The sequence below is a fragment of the Ursus americanus genome, chromosome 7 (assembly GCF_024610735.1).
Source record: "Ursus americanus isolate L20-20 chromosome 7, mUrsAme1.1.p, whole genome shotgun sequence".
Classification (NCBI taxonomy): Eukaryota; Metazoa; Chordata; class Mammalia; order Carnivora; family Ursidae; genus Ursus; species Ursus americanus.
In genome coordinates, this window is record NC_142133.1 from 9,715,642 (window position 1) to 9,738,943 (window position 23,302).

A 23,302-nucleotide genomic window follows, 5' to 3' on the forward strand; every position below is an offset into this window, starting at 1 on the left:
GTCTCCATATAATTAGTGAATGTAACCAGATTACTTGCAATCAACATCTACTTAATGCCTTATTACCCTAATGGAAGTTATTGTAAGTGATGATAAAATTGTCAGAAAGGAGTTATGCTAAGTGATGATAAAATTGGCATTATTAAGTGATGAAAACCTTTTACGTTCTCCTTGGCTTTTTCTTTTTTTTCATCTCTAATCTACCCAAATTCATTTCTAATGAGAGAACCTGGAAGACCCACTTATGTCATTTTGGCCAGTGAAGGTGCTATGGACGAAATGGTCATGTCTTTCCAAAATTCATATGTCAAAGCCCTAATCCCCAGTGTGATGGTATTAGGAGGTCTGACCTTTGGGAGGCGAGTAGGTCACGAGGGTGGAGCCCTTGTGATGGGATTAGTGCTTTATAAGAAGACAAAGGAGAAGGGCGATCTCCCTCTCTGCCCTGTGAGGACACAAGAAGGCAGCCATCTGCAAGCCAGGAAATAGGTTTTCACCAGGAAGCAAACTAGCCGGCAGGCACTTTGATCTTGGACTTGCAGCAGAAATGAATGTCTGTTGTTTAAGCTGCTGTTAGTTATAGCTGCCCAGGCTACTAAGACAGACGGGAATAAAGCAGTTTTTATCCACAGCCAGTAGAAAGAGTCAGAAGGCAGAGGTGAGATGGACAGTTGGAAGAGCTCTCTTGCGGTTGTCAGCGTGCTTGTGTGGTTTTGCCCATTGGTGCATTTCCCTTTGTTCCTAATCTGCGGTCTTGCTGTGGTTGATGTGTGACTACTAGGCTCTGGGTCAGAGAAGGAATCGGAAACAAAATGATTATTCCACAGGCAGAAGGAAAACAAGAGCACCAGTGTGTACCATGGGAATGCTGGAGGTCCTCTGGTCAGGTGAGATGGCCCCAAGCCAGGAAGGGACAACAACCGAGGACTTGCTGTCCCTCTGCCAGGCGACTCCCTCACATGCATCTGGTACCCACGTGATTCCCTCTCTTTTTCTTAACACTTATTTGATTAACCGAAAGGAAAAATAAATAAATATGGATTTCTAAGTTAGTCCTGACTCCGGCTTGTCTGCTAAACGCCCTGATGCCATCTTCATGTCTGCGTGAATGACATGGGTGGGGAAGATGGGCTTGTTTTCAGGGGTGACATGAACAGCAAGTGCCTGGAGGAGGGCTTGTGGGGGAGCCTTTGGCCCACAAGTCCTGAGTTATGATGGTCTTCAAAGAAAAAGCAATGTGATTTGAAACATGTTCCCCACTAGGGTATAAGCTCTATGCCAGTCTTGTTTGTTTGCTCCTCTCTTCTCAGCACTCAGGACAGGCTGTGGGAGTACTCAGCAAATACATACTTGTTGAGAGGAGGCACCCATGATGATTCCTAGCGCCCTGTTTGAAAATCAGGAACGAAGAAGCCAATTATCTGGGTGCCCTGGGTGGCTCAGTCCGTTAAGCATCTGACTTGACTTGATTCCGGCTCAGGTCATGATCTCAGGGTTTGAGATCAAGGCCTGCCTGGACCCCCGCCTCAAGCTCCATGCCCAGCGTGGAGTCTGCATAAGATTCTTTCCCCCTCTCCACCCCCCCCACCATCTGCTTCTCCCCCGCTCATGCTCTCTCTTTCTCTGTCTCTCTCTCAAATAAATGAAATCTTTTTTTAAAAAGTCAATTATCTCCTACTTTTAAACTTCACATCTTTTTCTCACTCCTCCTTCTGCTTTTGTTACCTCTCTGTCTTTTGATAGGCCAGCATTTGGAAGCTCTGGGTCATTTATTCTTCTACTCACCGTGTTTCATTAGCTGGCAAATCTTGCCCTTTCTGATATGTGGTATCCTTTCTATTCCCTCCCTAGTGGTCCTGGGCCCGGCCCTCTTGCCTGGGCACTTGCTCCAGCATCCTTATCGGTCTCCCTACCCTCCACAGTTCATCCTACAGTATGAGGCCGGGTTGAGCTCTCTCAGCGATAGCTGTGATCATTTCCCCTCTGCTCGGGAGTTTGCAGAGGTTCCCTGCTGCCATGGAATGATGGAATCATTACTCATGAGGGCATGTGAGGCCCTGAATTATAGAGCTCAAACTCACTTTCTCAGCCTGTGTGACATTTTGTGGGGTTCTTTTGATGCCAGGGATATTTGACAGGACTGTTCTAAAATGTAGATTTTATGATTATTCAGGTATGGTGAGGCCAACATGTTAGGAGACTAATTGAAAAGATAGTTCATTACTTCTGCTGAAAGGAGGGGGCATGCCATGCTATGCAGGGCCACATGGGGAAGCCCGTGTGGGTCGGGAGGAAGAGGGAGTGAGGGGAAAATGTGGGCGAGCAAGAGCCTATATTGTGGTTTCTGTAGGAAGGAATAGGCAATGCTTGGTAAACCTAATAAGCAAGTTTGGAATTGGTTCTTTGAATAATTTCAAGGGGCTCTTGGCCATAGGGGCTGTACCCTAGTTGTCTGGTACTTGGCCCTGGAATTATTCTTACAGTGAGAGGATAGTGGTCCTGAATGTAAGAGCCTATAAGAGGAGGTGGTTGGGGGTGAGGGGTCTGGATAGGTTAGTTTTTATATGAAAGGCTTGCTCACAGGCCAGTGAATTGTCTCTCCCTGAAGGGCATTCTCTCCAGACTCATCCAAGTCCCAAGGTATCAAAGCATCAGGAAATACAGGAAAAAAATATGATTAATAGGAAGGTCTAAAAAACTCCCCTTACATCATCAAAGTATTGAAAAATGCCTAAAATAGTCAGCCTCCTCCTATTATTAGTGGACTTCCCCCTTCCTAAGACCCACTCCAATGCAGACTCCCCTGCCCCCGCATTCACACCCCCCAGTTCCATCCAGACTTATCCGTAATTTGCTAGAAAATGCTCAGCAATTGATGGGAAGTAAGACTTGGCTTTTCCTCTTTGCTGCCTAGGGAATTGCTGATCCTTACACTTACATGGACCCCATGCCTCGGTCTCAGCACTGACTGCTACGTCTGTGTCTGAGAGCCTGTTGTGGTCCATTTCCTTTACAACTGACTATTAAGAATCAAAACCAGTCATCTGTTCAGCTAGGTATTTGCCGTTTGCCAAATCATAATGCTTAAAATAGTAATCTCAAACTATTTTGTTAATTTTTAATAGGCTCTGTCTGTGCAATTGAACGCTGATGCCTGAGAGCAGCCACTCTGCTCAGCTCCTGATTATTTAAGGACTTGGCCAAGCCCCCAAAGGCTTTTTTTTCCATGCCATAGACTTTTATTCCAGCTTTAGAATAACATAAATTCCACCTGATTACTCACTTCCCTATTTTGCTCACACTTAGTCGTTAATCAGTTTTATTGAAAACGGTGACGGATCTAACTTGCTCTTGCAAGTAAAAGTAGTTTACCTGCAGTGTTTGTTTGAGGAGCACGCACTAATGGATATCTTCTTATTTCAGGGTTGTTGTTGTTGTTGTTGTTGTTGTTGTTGTTTTTCAGAAAACACATATGGATAATAAAATGATGAGAGTGGGAGATTGTCATTCCTTATATATTCTTCAAAATCTTTCTTAAAAGAGATATGTCATTTTACCTTCTTAATTGTTTTCTTATATTTTAGTAGCTTTTATAAAGCTTCCTATACATGTATATGAAAGAGGTCAAGCAAACTTATTAAAAACTATAATTAAAGTCTATTCCCTAATCCGACATTTACGTGAAAGAATAGAGGTTAAAAAAAAAAAGAGTCTTGTGATTGAATTTTTCTCACCCAAATTTCTTCTTTGGCTGAGGTTGAGAAACACTCTCAGGGTATAATTTTGCTCTCCGCCATTCATTATGATGGTGTTCTCAGTGCTCCGTAGATTTCTAGTCTATGTGCAGATGCGTACAAAAGAATAAAGGACATCCAGCTCTGGGTAGTGAGTTGCAGTTAATCCTATAGGACACAATCATTGCACAAAACATGTAAGATCCCCTAATGTCGAATTTGCCTACTACTGAAGATGGTCAGTGTGGAACAGAGCTTGCTTGAGTGGATGATAATGGTAATTCTGGTCAGTGCACTAAACATCTTTCATAGATCTTCTCATTTAATTTTCAAAATAACCCCACAAGGTAGGTACTCTGATGTTCCCCATTTGACAAATGAGGAAACTGAGCTGAAGCTCCGAGAGGCTGTTCTCCTGACTCTGGCAGGAACCCAGGGTTTTCTCCACTGGGCTCCCTTCCTCATCCCGCTGAGCGTCAGCCATAGCCTTCTTCTCACTACAGACATATGTGTGCTCACCAGAGGGCACAGCTCTGCCTCACAATAGGTCTTGAAGAAAACAAAATGGATTTCAGGAATACATGTTGGTGGCCATTTGGACAGGGAGCTGTAGCACTTTGACGGTCTCCTGTAAACGAAGCTGCCTGGGGCAGGATATGTATGACTCTTCCTTTTCTTATCCCCACCAACCGTCAGCCCAGTGCTGGCCACGCGGCAGTGCTCAGCTGAAGAAGACCTTGGTTTCGTGGACACAGCTCCCACGTGAGAGATCACACAGGAATCAGAGCACCTGCTTTTGAAACTCTTGGCTCTACTCTTTGCTGTGTGACAATAGGCAAGTTCACCTCACCTCTTTGAATCTCAGCTTTCTCATCTCTATAAAGATAGGGATGAAATCTGCTTCCTGTGGTGGTTGTGAGAACAAGTGAGAAAATTATTGTGGAAGTGTTTTGTAAACTGTAATTAATATAAATACAAGCAGGCAGATTCCAGTTCAGTTGCAATACACTTTTGCCTAGGCACAGGGGCCTCAAGCCACCTACTCTCCAGGCATCTCTGCAGTCCCAGGAACCCTGATTTCTGAGCCCACGGTAGGCAGACTTGCTGGGAATGCTAAGAATAAAGGTATACCTGCTTGGAATACTATGGGAACGCCAAGCCAAAACTCCATACAACTAAGTCTGCTGGCCATACTCTGAGGTGGCATAACCTGTAATCTCTAACATTTACTGTCACTGTCACTCATTGCAGGCAGGCCACTTCTCATGACCTAGCACTTCCAATGGCCAGATGAGGCAAATACTGTTATGATCCCCATTTAGAGGTGAGGGGACTAAAGTGGAGACTGAGAGGTCAGTCAAGGCCATGGAGGAAGGAAGAGGCAAAGGCAGTCTACTGATCTGTATAGTCTAGTTCCAGAGCCCTCACCACTGACCACTGGGCTGTGGATGACCTATGTCTACTCTCTGAAAGCTTGAGGAGTGATGTAGGGCCAGGGAGACCTATTCACGGGGGCCCCGTTATGTTGTAGGGGTTGGGATGCCACAGTTGCCACTAGCTCATTAAAATAGAAACCTTCCTATGCACGTCCCCCAATCCTCAGCCCTCCTCACTTGAATCCATGGAACAGAAAGAAATAACACACTTTTTCTCTGACTGACTTTTACAGAAGGTGGGTCAGTTTCTGGCCAGGCCCCATAAAGCTGGAGCCCTGGGGCTTTTGTGCAGGCAAGTGCGGGCACCCCAGACAAAGGGGAGGGTCAGCCTGAGAGAGGGTGGAGGACTGAGGCGAAGGAGTCTGGGCTTTGCTAGAAGGGAGGCCCGGAGGGGAGGTGTTGGGTTTTTGTTTTATAGTGGGGTGAAATTCACAGAACATACCATGAACTGCTTTAAAGTAGCATTCAGTACACAGTGTTGTGCAACTATTGCCTGTATCTGGTTCCAAAACATTTTCATTACCCTCGAAGGACATCTTGTAAGGGGAGGTTTTGAAATTGTGAGCAGTGAAGTGTATGATATAACCCCCCAACTGTGTCCCAACCTCTACCTCCAGTCAGGCCCTCTTGGCAGCTCATGCTGCTTCTGCGTCAATGGATTCCAGTGGGGGACCCACGGGGAGCTCCCATCTGACCCCACATGAAGGCTGAGAACACAAGAGACGAGGCATTTAGGATCCAGACTGAGAGTAAATCTGGGGGTGTTCAGGAGTCAGCAGCAGGCCGCTGAGGATTTGGGAAGCTAAGGTTACCTCAACTCCAAGGTTAGTGAGGCCCCAGCTGACATCTGGGTTATGTAAGCAATTTGTGTGCTTTTCAAACCAGGCACGGAACATCTCTGGTACATAAAATGCCTTCCTCAGAGCTGTACCCATTGTACCTTGCATCACAGAAGCGACTGTGCTTCAGACAGCTGCTGTAAATTGTCCATGAAGCAAAGGCTGCTTTCCTATTGGCTCTAGGATCATCTGCAGGGCGTACTCCCATCTCTCACTGTTTCTGCCTTGGGCTGATAATGGTGCAAAGCAGGCAGAGAGGGAGGAGGGGAAAGGAGCTGAGAGCTCCTGGCCTTGCTGGCAGTGGCCCCCTTGGGCAGGCGTGGTCTCGGGCTTTCCGGGGCCACAGACAGTGCCGGCGACAGAGTAGCAGACTTCCTTCCACAGCCAGGCTGAGGCCAAGCTGTGCCCATCCCCCAGGCTGCTGCTCCTGCCTCCCGCCAGCCCCCGCTCCCTCCTTGTCTGGAGTCTGAGCCACATTTTTTATTTCCCTTCTGGTGCATTTCTGGTATTTCTTAGTTGCTTTACCGAAAAGTCACTTTGAGGAACATCTCTATTCTTTAAAGCAAGGCATACCTATGTCCTCCTGAGCTAAAATTTTGTTTCATTGAGGATTCCCTTATGTTGTGATTATTTAATGGACAGTCTGCCCTGCTGGGAATGGCAGCAAATATAACTATTGACAGGAAAAAAAAAAAAAAACAACAACAACCCATGCACTTTCTGAGACACATTTGGCAAAGTAAATCCAGCTTCTTACAAGAAAAGAATGTAATGAATTTTTCTCTATTTTTAGTCACGCATAAATCCCTTTAATACATTTGAGCTCAAAACTCCATATTTTTCTTGGTCTGAAGTTAAATCTACAGGATAAGTTTAAAGGACAGCATATTTGTCCAATGCAATGTATCGAGGATCCCCAAGTGGAAAGAGAGGTTTATAGGAGTCTGGGTGTCATGGCAACCCCAGAACTGGGATCCTTGAACACATATGGGATGGGAAGGAAAGGGCTTCCCCTCAGCTTTCCTGGGAGCAGACAGGTTGGGGACAAAGTACCCACCGAGGGCCTGAGAACTCCGATTTCGATATCCAGTCAGCACAGATGGGAGGGGATGATTTTGAACTCCGGCCCTAAAGATTTAAAAGGAAGTCCCAAGTGGCGGGGGAAGGGATGTAACTATATTGAAATGGGAGATGAAGGAGAGCTGTAGCACAAGGTCTCTGTAAAGCTCTAAGTCTTCCTATTAAAGGATTAATTTTTTTTTTTTTTAGTTAGTCACAGATGGAGAGTCCTTGCCTTACCCAGTATGGCCAGGACCACGTAGAGTAAAGGAGGTGCACCCAGCATTGGCGATCAGAGGTGTGACTACATGGGCTTCATTAACAAGGGAAGTCAAATCATGGCAAAATCCAAAGTTGAACAAAGGCCACACCATGTCGCTGGCCCCACAGCAGGCAGAGGCTTGGGGCTAGGAAAAGTGACCAGGGAAGTGGGCTGGGAAAACTGACTTCAGAGCTGAAAGTTTCCAAAGGACACACATAGGAGGAACCACAGAACCCAGCCAAGAATCTAGAAAGACTTTGCATGTGTGTTGGGGGAAAGAAGAGGAAATAGCAGGCTAAGGGTGCAGCAGACCCACATCCCCTTGATGATACTGTCAGGTTGCTGTGGTTTGAGAGCTCCACCCATATATTTCTACATCAGGGCACCAAAATTGGAGTGGAAGAAAAGCATTGTGGCTCAGGTTGTCTGTAGCACAGAGGTCTCTTCACATGTGCTGGATTTAGTGGATCAGAAGAGTTCAGAGTGTCTCACTAGCTGAAGAGTAGGCCAGCAGCTCACCTCCCCAATCTAACAGGCTGTGTGGTACATGCAGCAAATGCTCCTTGCAACAGCAGCCCCATCCCACTCCCCTCCTCCCCAGGAACCAAATCATGTTACATCACTGTATGCCTGGCAAACAGGCAGACGAAAGGTACTGTTCCCTTGCCTGATGCTCTGTCCTTCTTTAAGCACCTGAACATGTTCTCATTCTGTCCCCATTGGCTCCAGATGAGACAAGTGAGGCAGAGATGTTCATCTTAGTTTATTTACTGAGCAGTCAAGCCACAAAGAGTCTCAACCATTGGCCCAGGGTCAAAAGCCTTTCGGTGGAGCACAGGTTACTCTCACCCTTTCTGATGGATTTTCCATGGCCCCACTCGGACCACTGGGACATAGGTATCCCATTGGAGTGATTTCAGGAATATCCTTTTGAAATGTACCTAGCAAGAATAAAAAACTAATTTTTAAAAAATCTCCATAAATGTAGAGGTGACAAAATACAGAGAATATCCTCCATGAGACTGCCCGGTATTGACAGCACAACCAACGGAAAATTGGAAATCAATCAATTTGCCAGGTCAGAACACTTTAGCATAAACTCCCCTTAAAGCCTTTTAAAACAGACCTTTGCTGGGGCGCCTGGGTAGCACAGTCCTTAAGCGTCTGCCTTCGGCTCAGGGCGTGATCCCGGCGTTCCGGGATGGAGTCCCACATCGGGCTCCTCCGCTGGGAGCCTGCTTCTTCCTCTCCTACTCCCCGGTTGTGTTCCCTCTCTCGCTGGCTGTCTCTCTGTCACATAGATAAAACAAAATCTTTAAAAAATAATAATAATAATAAAAAATAAAACAGACCTTTGCTACTGCCTTTGAGATCTTTAGATGCCTTTGTCTTCTCACTGCACGTTAAGTGTGAAAAGCAACACCCTGAGCCCTTTTGATGTGGTCACCAGGTGTGTCTGCCGGTCCAGCCATGGCTGGGAACCCGCACATCACCCAACTCCTGGATTTTTACTGGGGAGGCAAAACAGGGCACAACTGTTGTCTGGTCTCATTATCAGCCAGATATTTTGGTCCATGTAAAGTAGACATAGGCTTTGGATTTTTCTAACTGAATCACAGTAAGGAATATGCTCCAAATTGTACATCTAAACTTGCACAGTTTGAATAATAACAAGCACCTGAATCCCTCCCAATCTACCACCATCTTTATTTCCTTAAAGGCATAAATCGACCTTCTGTTGTTCTTACAAGAATGGGAGAACCACATCCTTCACAAATGTTCCTTCTTTTATATGAGCAAATAGATGCACCGAATCCCACTTTTTATGGAATTAAATTTTGAGCTGAGGACATTTAGGCACGTTTTCTGTTAATTCAGAGCTACAGGGAAATCTAGATTGATCACGAAAGTAGTTTCCAACCTTTCCTATCGTGTTAAAAACACATATTACATATGCCATTGCCGATGCCTGCCCTCTAGCTAACGTCCCTGGTACCTGAAGAAACAAAACAAAACTCCAAAATTACTGAGTCCTTTTATTTAGATTTTTATTCCCAGGACCAGTTGTGTAAGTGGGGATCTTCTGCCTTAGTGAATGAATATATAGCTGTGGTCTGCAAAAGGTAGCTGCCTCAGCAAACACGTTTACATGTGCTAATAACCGCAAATGAGGCAGAAACAGATATATATAGATATAGATAGATCAATCTATCTATATCTATATATAAAATAACCAACAGTTATCCAAACCAACAACAAAAACAACAAACCTAAATTAAGTGAAACAAAAAATCTTGAAAAAACAGTATTTTTCCTCCTGACTTCAGCCTCAGCTCCAGCATGACCTCTTCTTGGAAAGACTCTTGCATTAGCTGTCCTCTGTTTACCTGCCATCCCCCAGATCTCTTCTCTCCCCTCCTCTACCTTGTTCTGTGCCCTAGGAGGCTGACCTCTGTAGAATACCTCACTGACACCCTACCTGGTGGGTTTCTGGTTGGTTTGAGCCAATGGGAGAGACCGGCAGGAAATGAGAAGGCAGAAAGAGAGAGAGAGAGGTTGGGGTAGTTTTTCCTTGTTTACCCTGTACATTGGTGCCAGGTCTCTAATTTTGTCCAGGTCCCCCAGTTCCAGCTCTTACTGGCTCCAACAACACCGTTTCCTCTTTTAGCCTTCTAGTCCCAGGAGAGGGAATGGCTTCCCAGTGTCATGACAATAACCCTTCTTGGTTCCTTAACTTGCCCACAACTCTGTGCCTTTTCCCTTTATCAAACTCTTTGCTTGAGCCATCTGGCATGAATTCTGTTTCCTGCTGAAACCCAGACATAGATTCTCTTTAGCACCCAAGAGAAATCAGTCAACTACCCTCCAGGGCACCTCCATGTTCTTCTCTGATCCCATTTATCACCTCCACTGTAATCACTGTGTTTCTTTTGGTCTCCCCATTAGACTATGGCCTCACTGAGAGCTAAGGCTGCCTTATTTGCCTTTTACCCTCAACATCTAACACACTATCAGGCCTATAATGGGCAGTTAATTGATATTGCTTCAATGAACATGTAATTGTAGGTTAAACAAATAGGGCCTAAATGCTCTTCTGAGACAAACAACATATATTTTACTTTTCACTTTCATCTGTACATGTACTAAGCACCTGCTACCTGCCAGGCCCTGTGCTAGGTGATAGGGACAGAACCATGAACAAGACAGAAGTACTTATGACCCTCAAGGACTTTATAATCTAAGGGAGTATTGAGGGAGCTGACCAGAAAATGGGTGGTTACAATAATGTGATAAGTGTTTTGACTAGGGGAGGGAAGGGTGCTTTGTAAACAGCCAAGAAAAACTCAATCCAAATTGGAAGCAGGCTGTGAGGGACAGTCTAAAGCAGAGTTGGCAACTTCCAATGCCTACAGGGCCAGGCAGGCTAGAGAGATAAATTAATCCAGCCAGGTGGGAGCTGCGTGAACTGGAGGGAGCATGCCCCATTTACAGTGCACCACTGCCCTCAGCTCAATTGAATGGAGTTCTGTGGCTATGGGGCGCTAGTGTCTCTTCCCAATTTTTAAGGGAAGTGAAAAAGTTGGATTTTTATTTTTAAATGTCCAGACTGAATCTAAAAATATAAAAATACTAAGGGAAACAAACAAAATATGTCAATAGACCAGGTGCCACCAGGTTTCCACTCCTGGCTTAAATGACTGGTTAACAGAAAGAGCTAGAGTTAGCCAGGTGAAAATCTGTGTGTGTGTGTGTGTGTGTGTGTGTGTGTGTTGGGGGACAAGGGCAAATGCTTCAGTAAGAAGAGGGTTCCAGGTAAAAAGAACAGCATGAGTGAATACCCAAAACAGAGTCAGTCTGGTAGGTTGAGAAATTAGGTGTAGCTGAAGAATAGAATGTGAGAGAGAGGTGGCAATAGGGAAGGCCAGATACATAAGCAGGGCCAGGTGATGAAGAGCCTCATGGGCCCGGTGAGTTGCTTCACCACAAGCCATCCTTCTTTGCTATGGGAATCTCTATGTTGTTTAGCTACTAGGCAGCACGTAATTGAGAGGAGTAGAAGCCCCTCCATAGACCAGGGTCTAAGCTAATCATGGTAATCCCCTTAACTTTCCAAGGATTGATATAGCATTGGCAAGACAGCAATTCTTGCAGATGAGAGAGTGGGGAAAGAATGCTCATTCAGTGAGGCAAATAGAGGCAAACATAACTCCCCCTTTCCCCCTGTGGATATATCCTAGTTCAAAAGGAAAACCAACCCCAGAAGACAAATCAATATGCTGGAAAGACAAGAGTTGCCGGATGGAGAGATCCTGCATTCATGATGAGATCATTGGGCTGATGAATTCACCAGGTCTAAAGCTTCTCTGCCTGGGACTTCTGGTTATGTGGGGTAGTACATTTTCTTATTGTTGGCCCCTTCTGAGTCGTATTGTTTAATAATTACCACAAGAAGCATATGAAGTGAATCAAGTCAGTGAGTTTGAACTTTATTCTGAGGGTAGTAGAAAGCCGCTGCAGGATTTTAAGGAGACAAGTGTTGTATTCAAATCTAAGTTTTAGAAAGATGACCCTCGCTGCAGTGAATATAAATGATTAGAGCCAAGTAATGCTAGAGTCTGGGAGGAACATGTATGTTTCATTTGGCCCAGGAAACTCTAGATTCCTTGAGGGTAGGAATCGGGTTTCATTAGTCTGTCACAGTACTTTTCATATGGTTGGCTCTCAGTGTTTGTTCAGTGAACGAGGTCAGTTACTGAGTGGTGTGGTGTATTCCTTCCTTTACTGTGAGAACAGCTGGAGGCTGACCTCCAGCTGGGTCACATAGAAAATACCTAGAGGTTCCATGCCAAGAATTGCTAGTTAACTTTTTAAATTTGATTTATTTCTTTTTTCTTTCTTTCTTTCTTTTCCTTCCTTCCTTCCTTCCTTCCTTCCTTCCTTCCTTCCTTCCTTCCTTCCTTCCATTTTTGGTATTTCTTTATTTTTTAATTTAATTTTATTATTTAAATTATTTTTATTTGAGTATAGTTCTCTCTCTCTTTCTCTTTTCCTCTTAAGGTATGCAGTATTCTTATAGTCTAAAGCAGCTACATAATTTATAGAGCCCAATGCAAACTGAATATTATAGGGCCCTTTTGTCAAAAAAGAAGGAGAAAAGTATCGTTAAAAGTACTAAATGTACAGGTTTTTCCTTTCTTACATGTATCTCCTCTGTGCGTGCATATGTGCCATTGGACTCCACTTACAAAACACAAGTTCAAAAAGTTACGAAGAATTTAAAGATGGTGAGAGCAGAGCCTTAGATCATCCCAAGCCTGAGACCCCTTTGAATGTGGGGCTCTGTAGATTGCTCAGGTCCTGCACCCACGAAACTGTTGCTACCTCAGCTGCGAGGTACACGGTGAGATACGAGGGGAGGTAATGGGGAAGGGCACACAGGGGTGGGTCTCTAGGGTGCCAGCTACCTTCTTCTTAGTGACTTAGTGGCTTTATAATTACAGGGTACTGCAAATTTATTTTTATGCACTTCTCTTCATCTCTGTGTATTATGTTTTCCAATTACAAAATTTAAGTGAATGACAAAGATAAAAATTTGAGTGAGTCTAATGAATTCTCTGAATTTCCCTCTCCGGGGATCTTTCTCTTTGTTTCCATGATCATTTTGGGTCTTTCTACCTTCTCATTCATTCCCCTCTAACTTCTCAGGAATATTTCAGGCTGATAAGTCCCAGGTTGCACACTTCTTTATGATCCTGCCCTACAATAAGTAAATCCAGAAGGGAGTACAGGGCGGGATTAAGGGGTTAACCTTTTCCAGAAGCATTGCCAGACCAAGGAAGAAACTTACCACACATGAGAGACACAACCACATCTCTTCAGTGCACAAGCAATGTCCATTCTGCCCCCTCATGGCCAAAAGAGACCTTCAGTGTTTCTTCCACATAGGTCTTGTTTTTCAGTGAAGGACTAGAATGACCTCCCTGTCTTACAGTAACAGGATCGACAGTCATCCAACAGAAAGATTGTGCATCCCCACCCCCACCCTGCTAGTGTAAATGGACCTCCGCCATTTGTGGAAAGGACACTATTATTTTTGTCATTATGGGTCCAGGATAAAAAGGCCTCTAGTCTTATTTAATGGGGGTGGAGTGGGGGCTGTGTGCCTCTTGCCCTCCTGAGTTATTAAATGATAATTTCAAAATGAGGGGGCTGGACTTAGAACAGAGTTTTCATATCAAGTGATTCATGTACAAACATATTTACCTGTCACAATCAATATTTGTCATCATTTTGACAACACATATTCTTTTTTCTTTTTATTTTAACCTCTCTGAAATTAAGCCTTGCAATCAGTGACATCTTATATTCTTTGGCAATGGTCATGACATAGTTGCCATTGCCTGGACAGGCATTGATTGAAAGCACCAGCATCAGAACTTGCAAAATGGGGATCAGTGGCCTGGAGGAAAATCCCCAGATCACAGGGGAGCCCAGCATTACCCAAATGGCTACCAGGACATGGTAGGGGAAGAGGTAAACCGGGTTATTTAGCAACATTCTCAAAGCAGGAGTCACAAATGGGCTAACTCTATAGGAAAGCAATGTTATCTGGGGAGCCCAGGACCAGTTGTTAAAAAATGCTGCATCACCAGTGAGCTTGATGGTCCTACAGTACAGTGTGTGACGTTGCGTGGGAAAACATCCTCTTCTTTGAGTCACAAAGTGACTCAGGAAAGTCAGACAATATGAAAAAGTTTTAAGAATGTCTGCAACTGTTGATTTCGCTTGTATTTTCCTTTTTATGGATGCACAAGAGTGATATAAAAATATCTATGTCTAATTAGGATGGCTATTATAAAAAGAAAAACAAACGGAGAATAACGAGCGTGACAAGGATGTAGAGAAATTGCAGCGCTTGTACGTGGCTGGTGGGAATGTAAAATGGTGCAGCTGCTGGGGAAACAGTATAGTGGGTCCTCAAAAAAGATTAAATGCAGAATCACCATACAATCCAACCATTACACTTAAGGGTACATGCCCCAAAGGATTCAAAGCAGAGACTCAAACAGTGTCTCTACCTACGTAGGTAGCAATATTATTCACGACAGCTAAAAGGTGGAAGCAATGAGTAGATAAACAAAATGTGGTCTATGTATATACAATGGGCTGTGATTTATTCCTAAAAAGTAATGAAATTATGACACGTGCTACAGTAAGGATGACCCTTGAAGACATTATGCTCAGTAAATAAGTCAGTCACAAAAGGACAAATGCCGTATGAATGCATACCTGGAGTAGTTAAATTCATAGAGAGGGGAAGTTGAATCATAGTTATCGGGGGGCTTTGTTAAGGGGGGGGAAGGGGGTGACTGCTTAATAGGTGCACAGTTTCAGACTGGGAAGATGAAAAAGTTCTGGTGATGGTTACGCAGCAATGTGAATGTATTTGATGCCATCGAACAGTACACTTAAAAAATGGTTAAAATGGTAACTTTGATGTTATATATATTTACCACAATAAAAAATCTGTCTTAATAAATGTATACACATTCTACTAATAAGTATAAAATAATAATTTTAAGTGATAAGAAAGTGTTTTGCCCATGGTAATTAACAGCATTTTTTTCATTTTTAGTAGTAAACAAAATAATGATACATCTTTCATTGTTGGCATCCTAGATTTGTGAAATATGGCTGCATGCTTCCCTTCACTTCCTCTCTCCATATAAAAAAGGCCCATATGAGAGGGTCAGCTTTGAAGAGGACAAGTTGTGCCCAGGAACTTTCCCTCTGATTGATTGTTAGGCTTTGGTCCGTGTTCAGCTCCATTCTAGGAGTTAGGACTAGACACCTATTCTTGACCCCGATGAGTATGATTTGTCAGGTAAAAATAATGCAAAATACTTAGCCAGAACTGTCAGCTCTGGAGCAGGAATGGGAAGAGCAGAGTTCTAGTCTAAACTCTGCACTGGGCAAGTCACTTTGCTTCTCTGGGCTTCATCTGTAAAAGGCAGTGTTCGCATTGAATGTCTGAGCTTCCTTATTACTTTTCTGCATCTGTGGGGATAATTAGACAAAACATAATCAAAGTGAGGCATCAAAGAACGTAGCAGAGACTATGCTCATGTGCATCCTGAATGGGTCCCTTTTCCTCCTGGGGAAGTAGCACAACGATATCTCCCCATGTCCCAGCAGATAAGTAGAGCCATGTGACTTATTTCTGGCCAAGGGAGCCTGATCAGAAATTACATATGCCCCTCTCCAGCCTGGCCTCTGGAACATCCCAGTGAGACCCTCCACTCTCTATGTCCTACTGTGGTGACCTCAGATACGACAGGTTGAAGATGGCTCTGCTGTGACGGAAGGTGCTTCATTGTGGGTCATCATCTGGAGAGGTGCTACCCAACCCACATGGACTGCACTGTGAGCAAGAATTACATCATCATCGTTTTAAGCAACACAGATTTTGCTTTGTTTATTTGAATAATTAACCTACTTTGAGTAGAACAAAAAGAAAACTATGAGTTCAATAAGAATTCTTGAGATTTAGGAAAGGTCAGAGGAGTGACATTGACACCGGCCCTGAAGGCACAGTCAAAAAGAGAAAGGGAGGCATTCCAGCCCTGGCAGGAAAAGGATTCAGAATTTGGAGATTTGGATGTAGTTTGTTCTGAGAGCTAGAGATGAATGGTTGATGTACCAATCCACTTCCCTCCATGTTCCTTCCCCCACCATACACACACATCCAAAGATCTCCATCACCCAGTAGTATCACCTGAAAATATGCCAGCGACTCTGATGGATCTGGTAATGTGGAGACAAAATGTGAATGACTGTGAAGAAGCCAAGGCAACGTACAGCCTGTGTGTTAACCGTGCAGGTGCTGATAGTGCTCATCTGAGCTCAGTCTTCAGTAGTATAAGCCAGCAATACCACACTGAGAAGATGAAGCCAAACAGGGACTAGATGGAGTAGATGAAATGCCAAAGGTGCATCTTGCTGGAGGTCTTCCCATGAAGGAGGAGAAGGAACTCTGAGACCCCCACTGTGTAATTAACAGGTAAGGTTGCCACTGAAGAAGAGAAGTCGCATCCACTAAGCCTTGCCATGAGGACCCACCACCCCAAAGCTGGGTCACTGGGTTCATCTCAGGGCACCAGGTAGGGAATGGGAGGGGAGTTCGGGGGAGGGAAGGAAGGAGGGAGGAAAAGAGGGAGAGAAAGAGTGGAAGGAAGAAGGGAAGGAAGGAAGGAGGGAGGGAAGTTAGTTAAGAAGAACTAACTTGACTTGGTGGAAGAAAGCTTGTTAAGAATCTTAAATAAAGGGGAAAACCTCCCTAAATGGTTCAAGAGAAAATGTCCAAAATGTTTTTTGGCCCCTTCTCCATGACCAATCGATCTACTTACATTAATAAGAAGAATCAACATCTAGACAGAAAGCAACAAAGCTGGTTTCTCTTAATCTACATACAAACTTCTGAATTCTGGCAGCTTCTAGGAGGGAGTTCAGCCATCTGAACCCTTTATTATAACCTCAGACCCAGAGATGCTGGTGAGAATTAGCAATATTTGCATAGGTGAGCCATGATTGTACAATGATTGGCTTTGGCCAAGAGTGGAAAATGGGACAGGGTAGTAGATGGGGATCAGGCTGGGGTGTGGAGATGGCAAACAGATCCCTAGCAGCCTTCCAGCTCAGTGCCTTTGCACTTGCTATTCCCTTTGTCTAGAAGAATCTTCCCATTGGTATTTGCATGGCTGGCTCCCTCATTTCTTTCTGCTCTCTACTCTCTGATCATCATTAGGCCATCTTTTCACTCTGCTTTAATTTTCCTTCATGATATTGTTTCCTCTACCTGACATTAAATCTGTCTTCTATCTTGACATGGGCTTTGTTGTGTTTTCTGCTGTGTCCCCAGGGCTTAGAAGAGGTGGCTGGAACATAACAGTTCAACAAATTCTTACTTGCTGAGCAATCTTGCTCGCTAACTCACATCAGTAATTAGTGACCATTGGAAGGCTGTGTTGAGAAAGATTTGGAGCATCAGAGAATGGTAATCAGCAGTTGATATTTTGCCTGGCCATGGGGAGGCAGAGCCAGAGGGTAGGTTGGCAACACTGCGGTCTGGTATTAGGATTGAAAGTGGTGTTAAGTTTGGACTTTCCTAACATACTAGCTAGTAAGTCAACATTCTGGGTTTTTGAGTGGGAGAAGTGTCAATGAAATATGGCAGGGGAAGAGATTTCAGCTGACAGGGTACACAGAACAGAATGGGGGGAAATAATATGGGCCTGGGAGGCTGCAGTGGGAAGTAAGCCGGGTCTGGGGTGATGAAGCAGAGTGTGCTCGGAGGCTGCACTGGGAGTGAAGCTTATATGAGATTTTGCCCAGGTTTTGGGAGGGCAGATTGAGACAAGGAGGGACCACTCCATCCACTTCCACCCTGGCCTCCACGGCATCCTCACATCAGCCAGAGCTATCCCAGTACCTTGCCATTCATAGCAGAGCCATGAAGATTTTCCAAAGAGGAGTAAGCAGAGAATTAATAAACCCATAGGCTAATATGTCATTACGTAATATCCTTTAAAGACTTCTTAAATTTGTACTGGTGGCATGATGTCTCTTGGTCCTTTAAGCAAAACTTGACAGAAAGGAAATCTCCCTCTCCATTTTGGATTGGGGAGTCTGCCAAGGCAGGCAATGCCAGGATTCTTTTTCATCATATTTTTAATGATAAATTAATTGTGAGCTCTAAAATTATTGTCCTCAGAGTCATGCCAGGACTCAGCATGGATAGTGCTGGCTTCTCAGGGCTGAGTGGCCTTCTATCTCTGTCTCTCTCTGTCTCTCTCTGTCTTTTTCTCTCTAGAGCAAATTAATGAACATCACTGAGCATCTTGGAACTGCATCATCCAATTTCTGGGATAGGACACAGAATCAATGGGCACATCTTCATTTCTCCCTACAATATGCATTCTTGTGTAATAATCTCCTTCCCATTTCCTACAGTCCCTACCAGCCAAATGATGACAAACATAATACAAACACCACTTGCAGAAGAGATGGTCTTTTATTAGTTCTTAGAAAGGCCTTAATTTTCTTCCAGGCTCATCTTTATAACTGGGAACCAGCTGATGGCTGGGAGTGAAGCAAATAGATCAGAACAGTAAACACCGAGTTTGAGAAATACGGTTATGCTTCTAATGGTAAAATAATTATAAGCAGGGACCTTGAAGCAGGCTTTAGTTTACCCCCAGGAAGAATTATACTATTATGGTTTTATGCTAGATTAAGATTGGAGTTTTAAATGATTTGTGTCTCTCTTGAAGTGGTACCACTTTATCTTTAGGAAGAGGGAGAAAATAATACTTAGTTTCATATTTATAACTTTTTTTCCCCCTGAGTTGTTTGGATTTTAGAAGCGATTTCTTGTGCAGAAGAGACATGGAAATGTCAGGAAATGATGCAGAGCTCCATTTTAGTGATCACCACTTGGGATGATTTAGTCAGCTATAATGACCAGAGATTCTGGTTCTGGTACATAGGTTCTTTTTATGCAAATAGAATTTTATACAAATGATCCCAAATCCCAGGTTATTCATTTCTCAATTGTATATTGTTCCTTTTAAGCAATTGAGTTCAAAAGCATCCTAGTTATAGACTGTACATACAATTCGTGCCACCTGCATACCCTCTTTCTGCCTGAGTGACTTTGTTGATGCCACTTGAAATTAGCAGCCATTAGGGTTTATTTCTGCCAATCTACATGCCTCAGCCCAGATATTGCAGATCATTAGTGGGTGCAAATTGAGGCTTAGGAAATGAGCACCCTCCAGCACTTGTCACTTCACTTTGAGTGTTGCCTGGTCTGATAAAATGGAACAAGCCAGCAAGTGGGGCTTTTCTTCCAGCCGAGACATTGAACATGAGACAGTGCACCGGACTAAGGCAGTAAGATCTCACTAGAAAGACTGGCATAAATGTGCTTCTCCCCAGTCACTCAAGGAAAAGATTCTAGCAGATGGCAGGAGGCCAAGTGACAAAGAAAGCTAAGGGCACAATGGGAAATGCCCTCTGGAGCCACACTGTGAAGAGGTGAGAAAGACATCAACAATGGACCAATTACTAAAAAGAAATCAAAGGTGCTGGCTGTGTATCTGCTACTGAATTTTTGAGTGACTTGCAGAATAGAAAGGCTAGTCCAGTGTGCACTGTCTGACAGATACAGGTGGTGCATGTGGGTACCTTCTGGGCCTTGACTGATCTGTCTTCTGCCAGGCCTGTACCGAGAGAGCCACAAGGGAAGTTCCTGCAAGGTCAGAGAGGTTGGACCTTCTGGACAGTGTCTGCCATTCCTAAAGACCTTTGTCTTCCATGGGAAAACTCTCTATCCACCCGGCTATGCCTGCAGCAGGTTAGAGAGCTTGGGGATCTGCTTGCCTACACTCTCCACTCAACATTAAAACAAAACCATCCTTGGGGTGTCTGGGTGGCTCAGTCATTAAGTGTCTGCCTTCGACTCAGGGCGTGATTCCAGGGTCCTGGGATCAAGCCCCACATCGGGCTCCATGCTCCGCTGGGAGCCTGCTTCTTCCTCTCCCACTCCCCCTGCTTGTGTTCCCTCTCTCGCTGGCTGTCTCTCTCTTTATCAAATAAATAAATAAAATCTTTAAAAAAAAAAAAAACCATCCCAGGATGGGAGCCACTGCTTAATGAAAATTAAATGAGGGCCATTTTACTATATGATAGTTATTAATTAATGCCAGAGATGAAATGTAGAAATTATTCTGGTGATGTTTTTGTTGCCAAAACAAACTGGTAGAAGTCCACAGAGGTAAATTTATTCATTTTAAATAGGAATCCTTTTAGGATAACCAGCCATCCTGGTTTTCCTGGGATGTTCCCAGTGTTAACTCCTGGTCAAACCGGGGTGGTTGGTCACCCTACTTTTATTTAATACCAGTGTAGATGGTTTAGGATAGTGTAATAGAAAGAGTTAAGTTTATTCAGACCTGGGTAACAAAAATCTAACAATTCGCTCCTTTAGCTTTATCGACAGAAATAAATGCATTGAGAAAACTCTCGTGAGTCAACTTAGCGCATAAACCCCAGTGACTCTGGAGTCAGGTTACAGGCACTTGAGTTTTGGCTCCAACACTTACTGGCTATGTGAACACTGGCTAGTTACCATTCAATCCCTTTGTGCGTCAGTTTCTTTATCTGCAAAGTGGGGACGCTAGAGCATATTTCAGAGGGTTGTTATCTGAATTAAATGAGCTAATATATGGAGGAGGCTTAGAACAGCACCTGGTACACAGCCAGTGGTTAGTATATCTTGGTTATGATCATTATTATTATTATTCTTATGTCTCTTTTCATAAGCCCTGAATTACCACCAAGTGTAGCAATCATTAAAATAAACAATTCCTAAGTACTCATTAAGCCTTCATGTCATTACTTAACTGTTGTAGTCCCTATGTCATTCAACATTGCCTTCTTTGAGACTTAAGATGTGATTTTTTTTTTTCCTTCTTGACTCTTCGCTGGCCTGGAACCTTTCCATATCCTTTGGCCACATCTGCTTCATCCTGCTCAGAGAAAAGCATCAATTAGCTTCCTAAGAACCCCTCTGCCAAAGCTTACTCCTTAACCTGCAGTTCAGACATCTTTATCCCTTTAGGGCTCTAGCTGGCTCTTTTGCACACACACACACACACACACACACACACACACACACACACCATACATGCGCACACACATCACATGTACATACACACACCACATGCCCATATACACACATGCATACCAACATATACACACAATATTTTATAATACTTTCCTAGTGAGCTGTGGACTCCAGCTCATTCTCAGAGAACATAACAGAATGTTGTTACCCTTTCCATATGTAATTAAAGGCAGGTCTTTTTCTAATAAATCTTTAGGAAGGAAAAAAAAGACACAAAAGGAAATTATATCTGGTTTTCTTCACTGTCACTTTACAAATATCAATTATGTAAAAGACTATTGCAAATATTAATACTTTTGTGTACATGCTGGTCATTTACTTTAGTCAACAAATAATCACAATTTCATTGTTTGTCTGTAGCACTTTATAGTTTACAAAATGCTTCCTGACATGTCATTTCATTTAATGAGGAACTTCTATATGCAAGGTACTTCATGTAATGCTGTAAAATTATCTGGCCTTGGAGTTAGTGTGTGTGCTCTGGGGCAGCTCAGATGTGAAATATTGTGGCTAGGTAGAGGCCAAGTAATATCGATTGGAAGTAGAAGGGAATGGAGACTGAAGTAGCTCGAAAAGTACAGTTGGCAGTCAGGCATCATGTAGGCCTGGGTACACTGGTTCTGATTTTAGAAATGATCAGCTCTAAGTGACCAATTAGGCAGCTGAGGGAAAGCAGAGGAAGACTGAGTCCTGGCTCCTATTGATCTGCCCATGGTATCTAGAGAAGGAGATTTGAGGACCTTAAGCCACGGAAAGTCTAATAGCCAGGTGGGCTAGATCTCAGAGCAAGACACCAATTATAGAGGGAAATCAAGGAAGGAGGGGATCACAAAAAGAAGTTCTAGGCCAGACGGGAGGTAGGGGATATGCAGGTTGGGTGGATACTTCTGGTTCTCCAAATCCTTATCTGATTGGAAAGAAAGGAGGGGGACAGAAAGGGTTGCAATGGCATTTGTGGCTGAAGCCCTCATCTACTTTATCTCAGGCCCAAGCAACCCCAGATAGGGGCTGGGGACTATTAATCTATATATTAGTCAGGGTATTGGCAGGACACAGATAGCACACGCAAACGTGATAGTAGGCAGTTTAATAAAAATGCTACTTGTAGTGAAAAACTGAGAGCTTTCCCTCTAAGTTCAGGAACAAGGACATCCACGCTTGCCACTTTTGTTCAACATAGTACTGGGAGTCCTAGCCATGGCAATCAGACAAGAAAGAGAAATGAGGCATCCATATAGGTAAAGAAGTTGAACTGTTACTATTTGCAGACAACATGATGTTATACATAGAAAATTCTGAAGATTCTACTGAAAACCACTAGAAGTAATAAGTGAATTCAGTAAAGTGGCAGGATACTAGATTAATACCCAGAAATCGGTAGCATTTCCATACACTAACAACAAAGTTGCAGAGGGAGAAATTTTAAAAAATCACCATTTATAAATACACCAAAAAGAATAAAATAACCTAGGAATAAACTTAACCAAGAAAGTGAAAGACCTGGGGTGCCTGGGTGGCTCAGCCGTTAAGTGTCTGCCTTTGGCTCAGGTCATGATCCCAGGGTCCTGGGATCGAGCCCCACATCGGGCTTCCTGCTTGGCAGGAAGCCTGCTTCTCCCTCTCACACTCCCCTTGCTTGTGTTCCCTCTCTCGCTATCTCTGTCTCTCAAATAAATAAATAAAATCTTTAAAAAAAATGTGAAAGATCTGTCCTCTGAAAACTATAAAACAGTGATGCAAGAGATTGAAGATGACACAAGCAAATGGAAAGATATTCCATGCTCATTGTCAAAATGTCCATATGTCCATATTACCCAAAACAATCTACAGATCCAATGCAGTCCTTATGAAAATACCAACAACATTTTTCACAAAACTAGAACAACGATACTAAAATTTGTATGGAACCACAGAAGACCCCATATAGCCAAAACAATCCTGAGAAAGAGGAACAGAACTGGAGGTATCACAATTCAAGATTTCAAGATATACTGAAGCTGTAGCAATTAAAGTAGTATGGTACTGGGCACAAAAATAGATGCATAGATCAATGGAACAGAATACAGACTCCAGAAATAAACCCACATTTATATGGCCAATTAATCTATGACAAAGAAGGGAAGAATATCAAGTGGGAAAGACAGTCTTTTCAATAAATGGTGTTGGGAAAACTGGACAGCTACATGTAAAAGAATGAAACAGGACCACTTTCTAACACCATACAC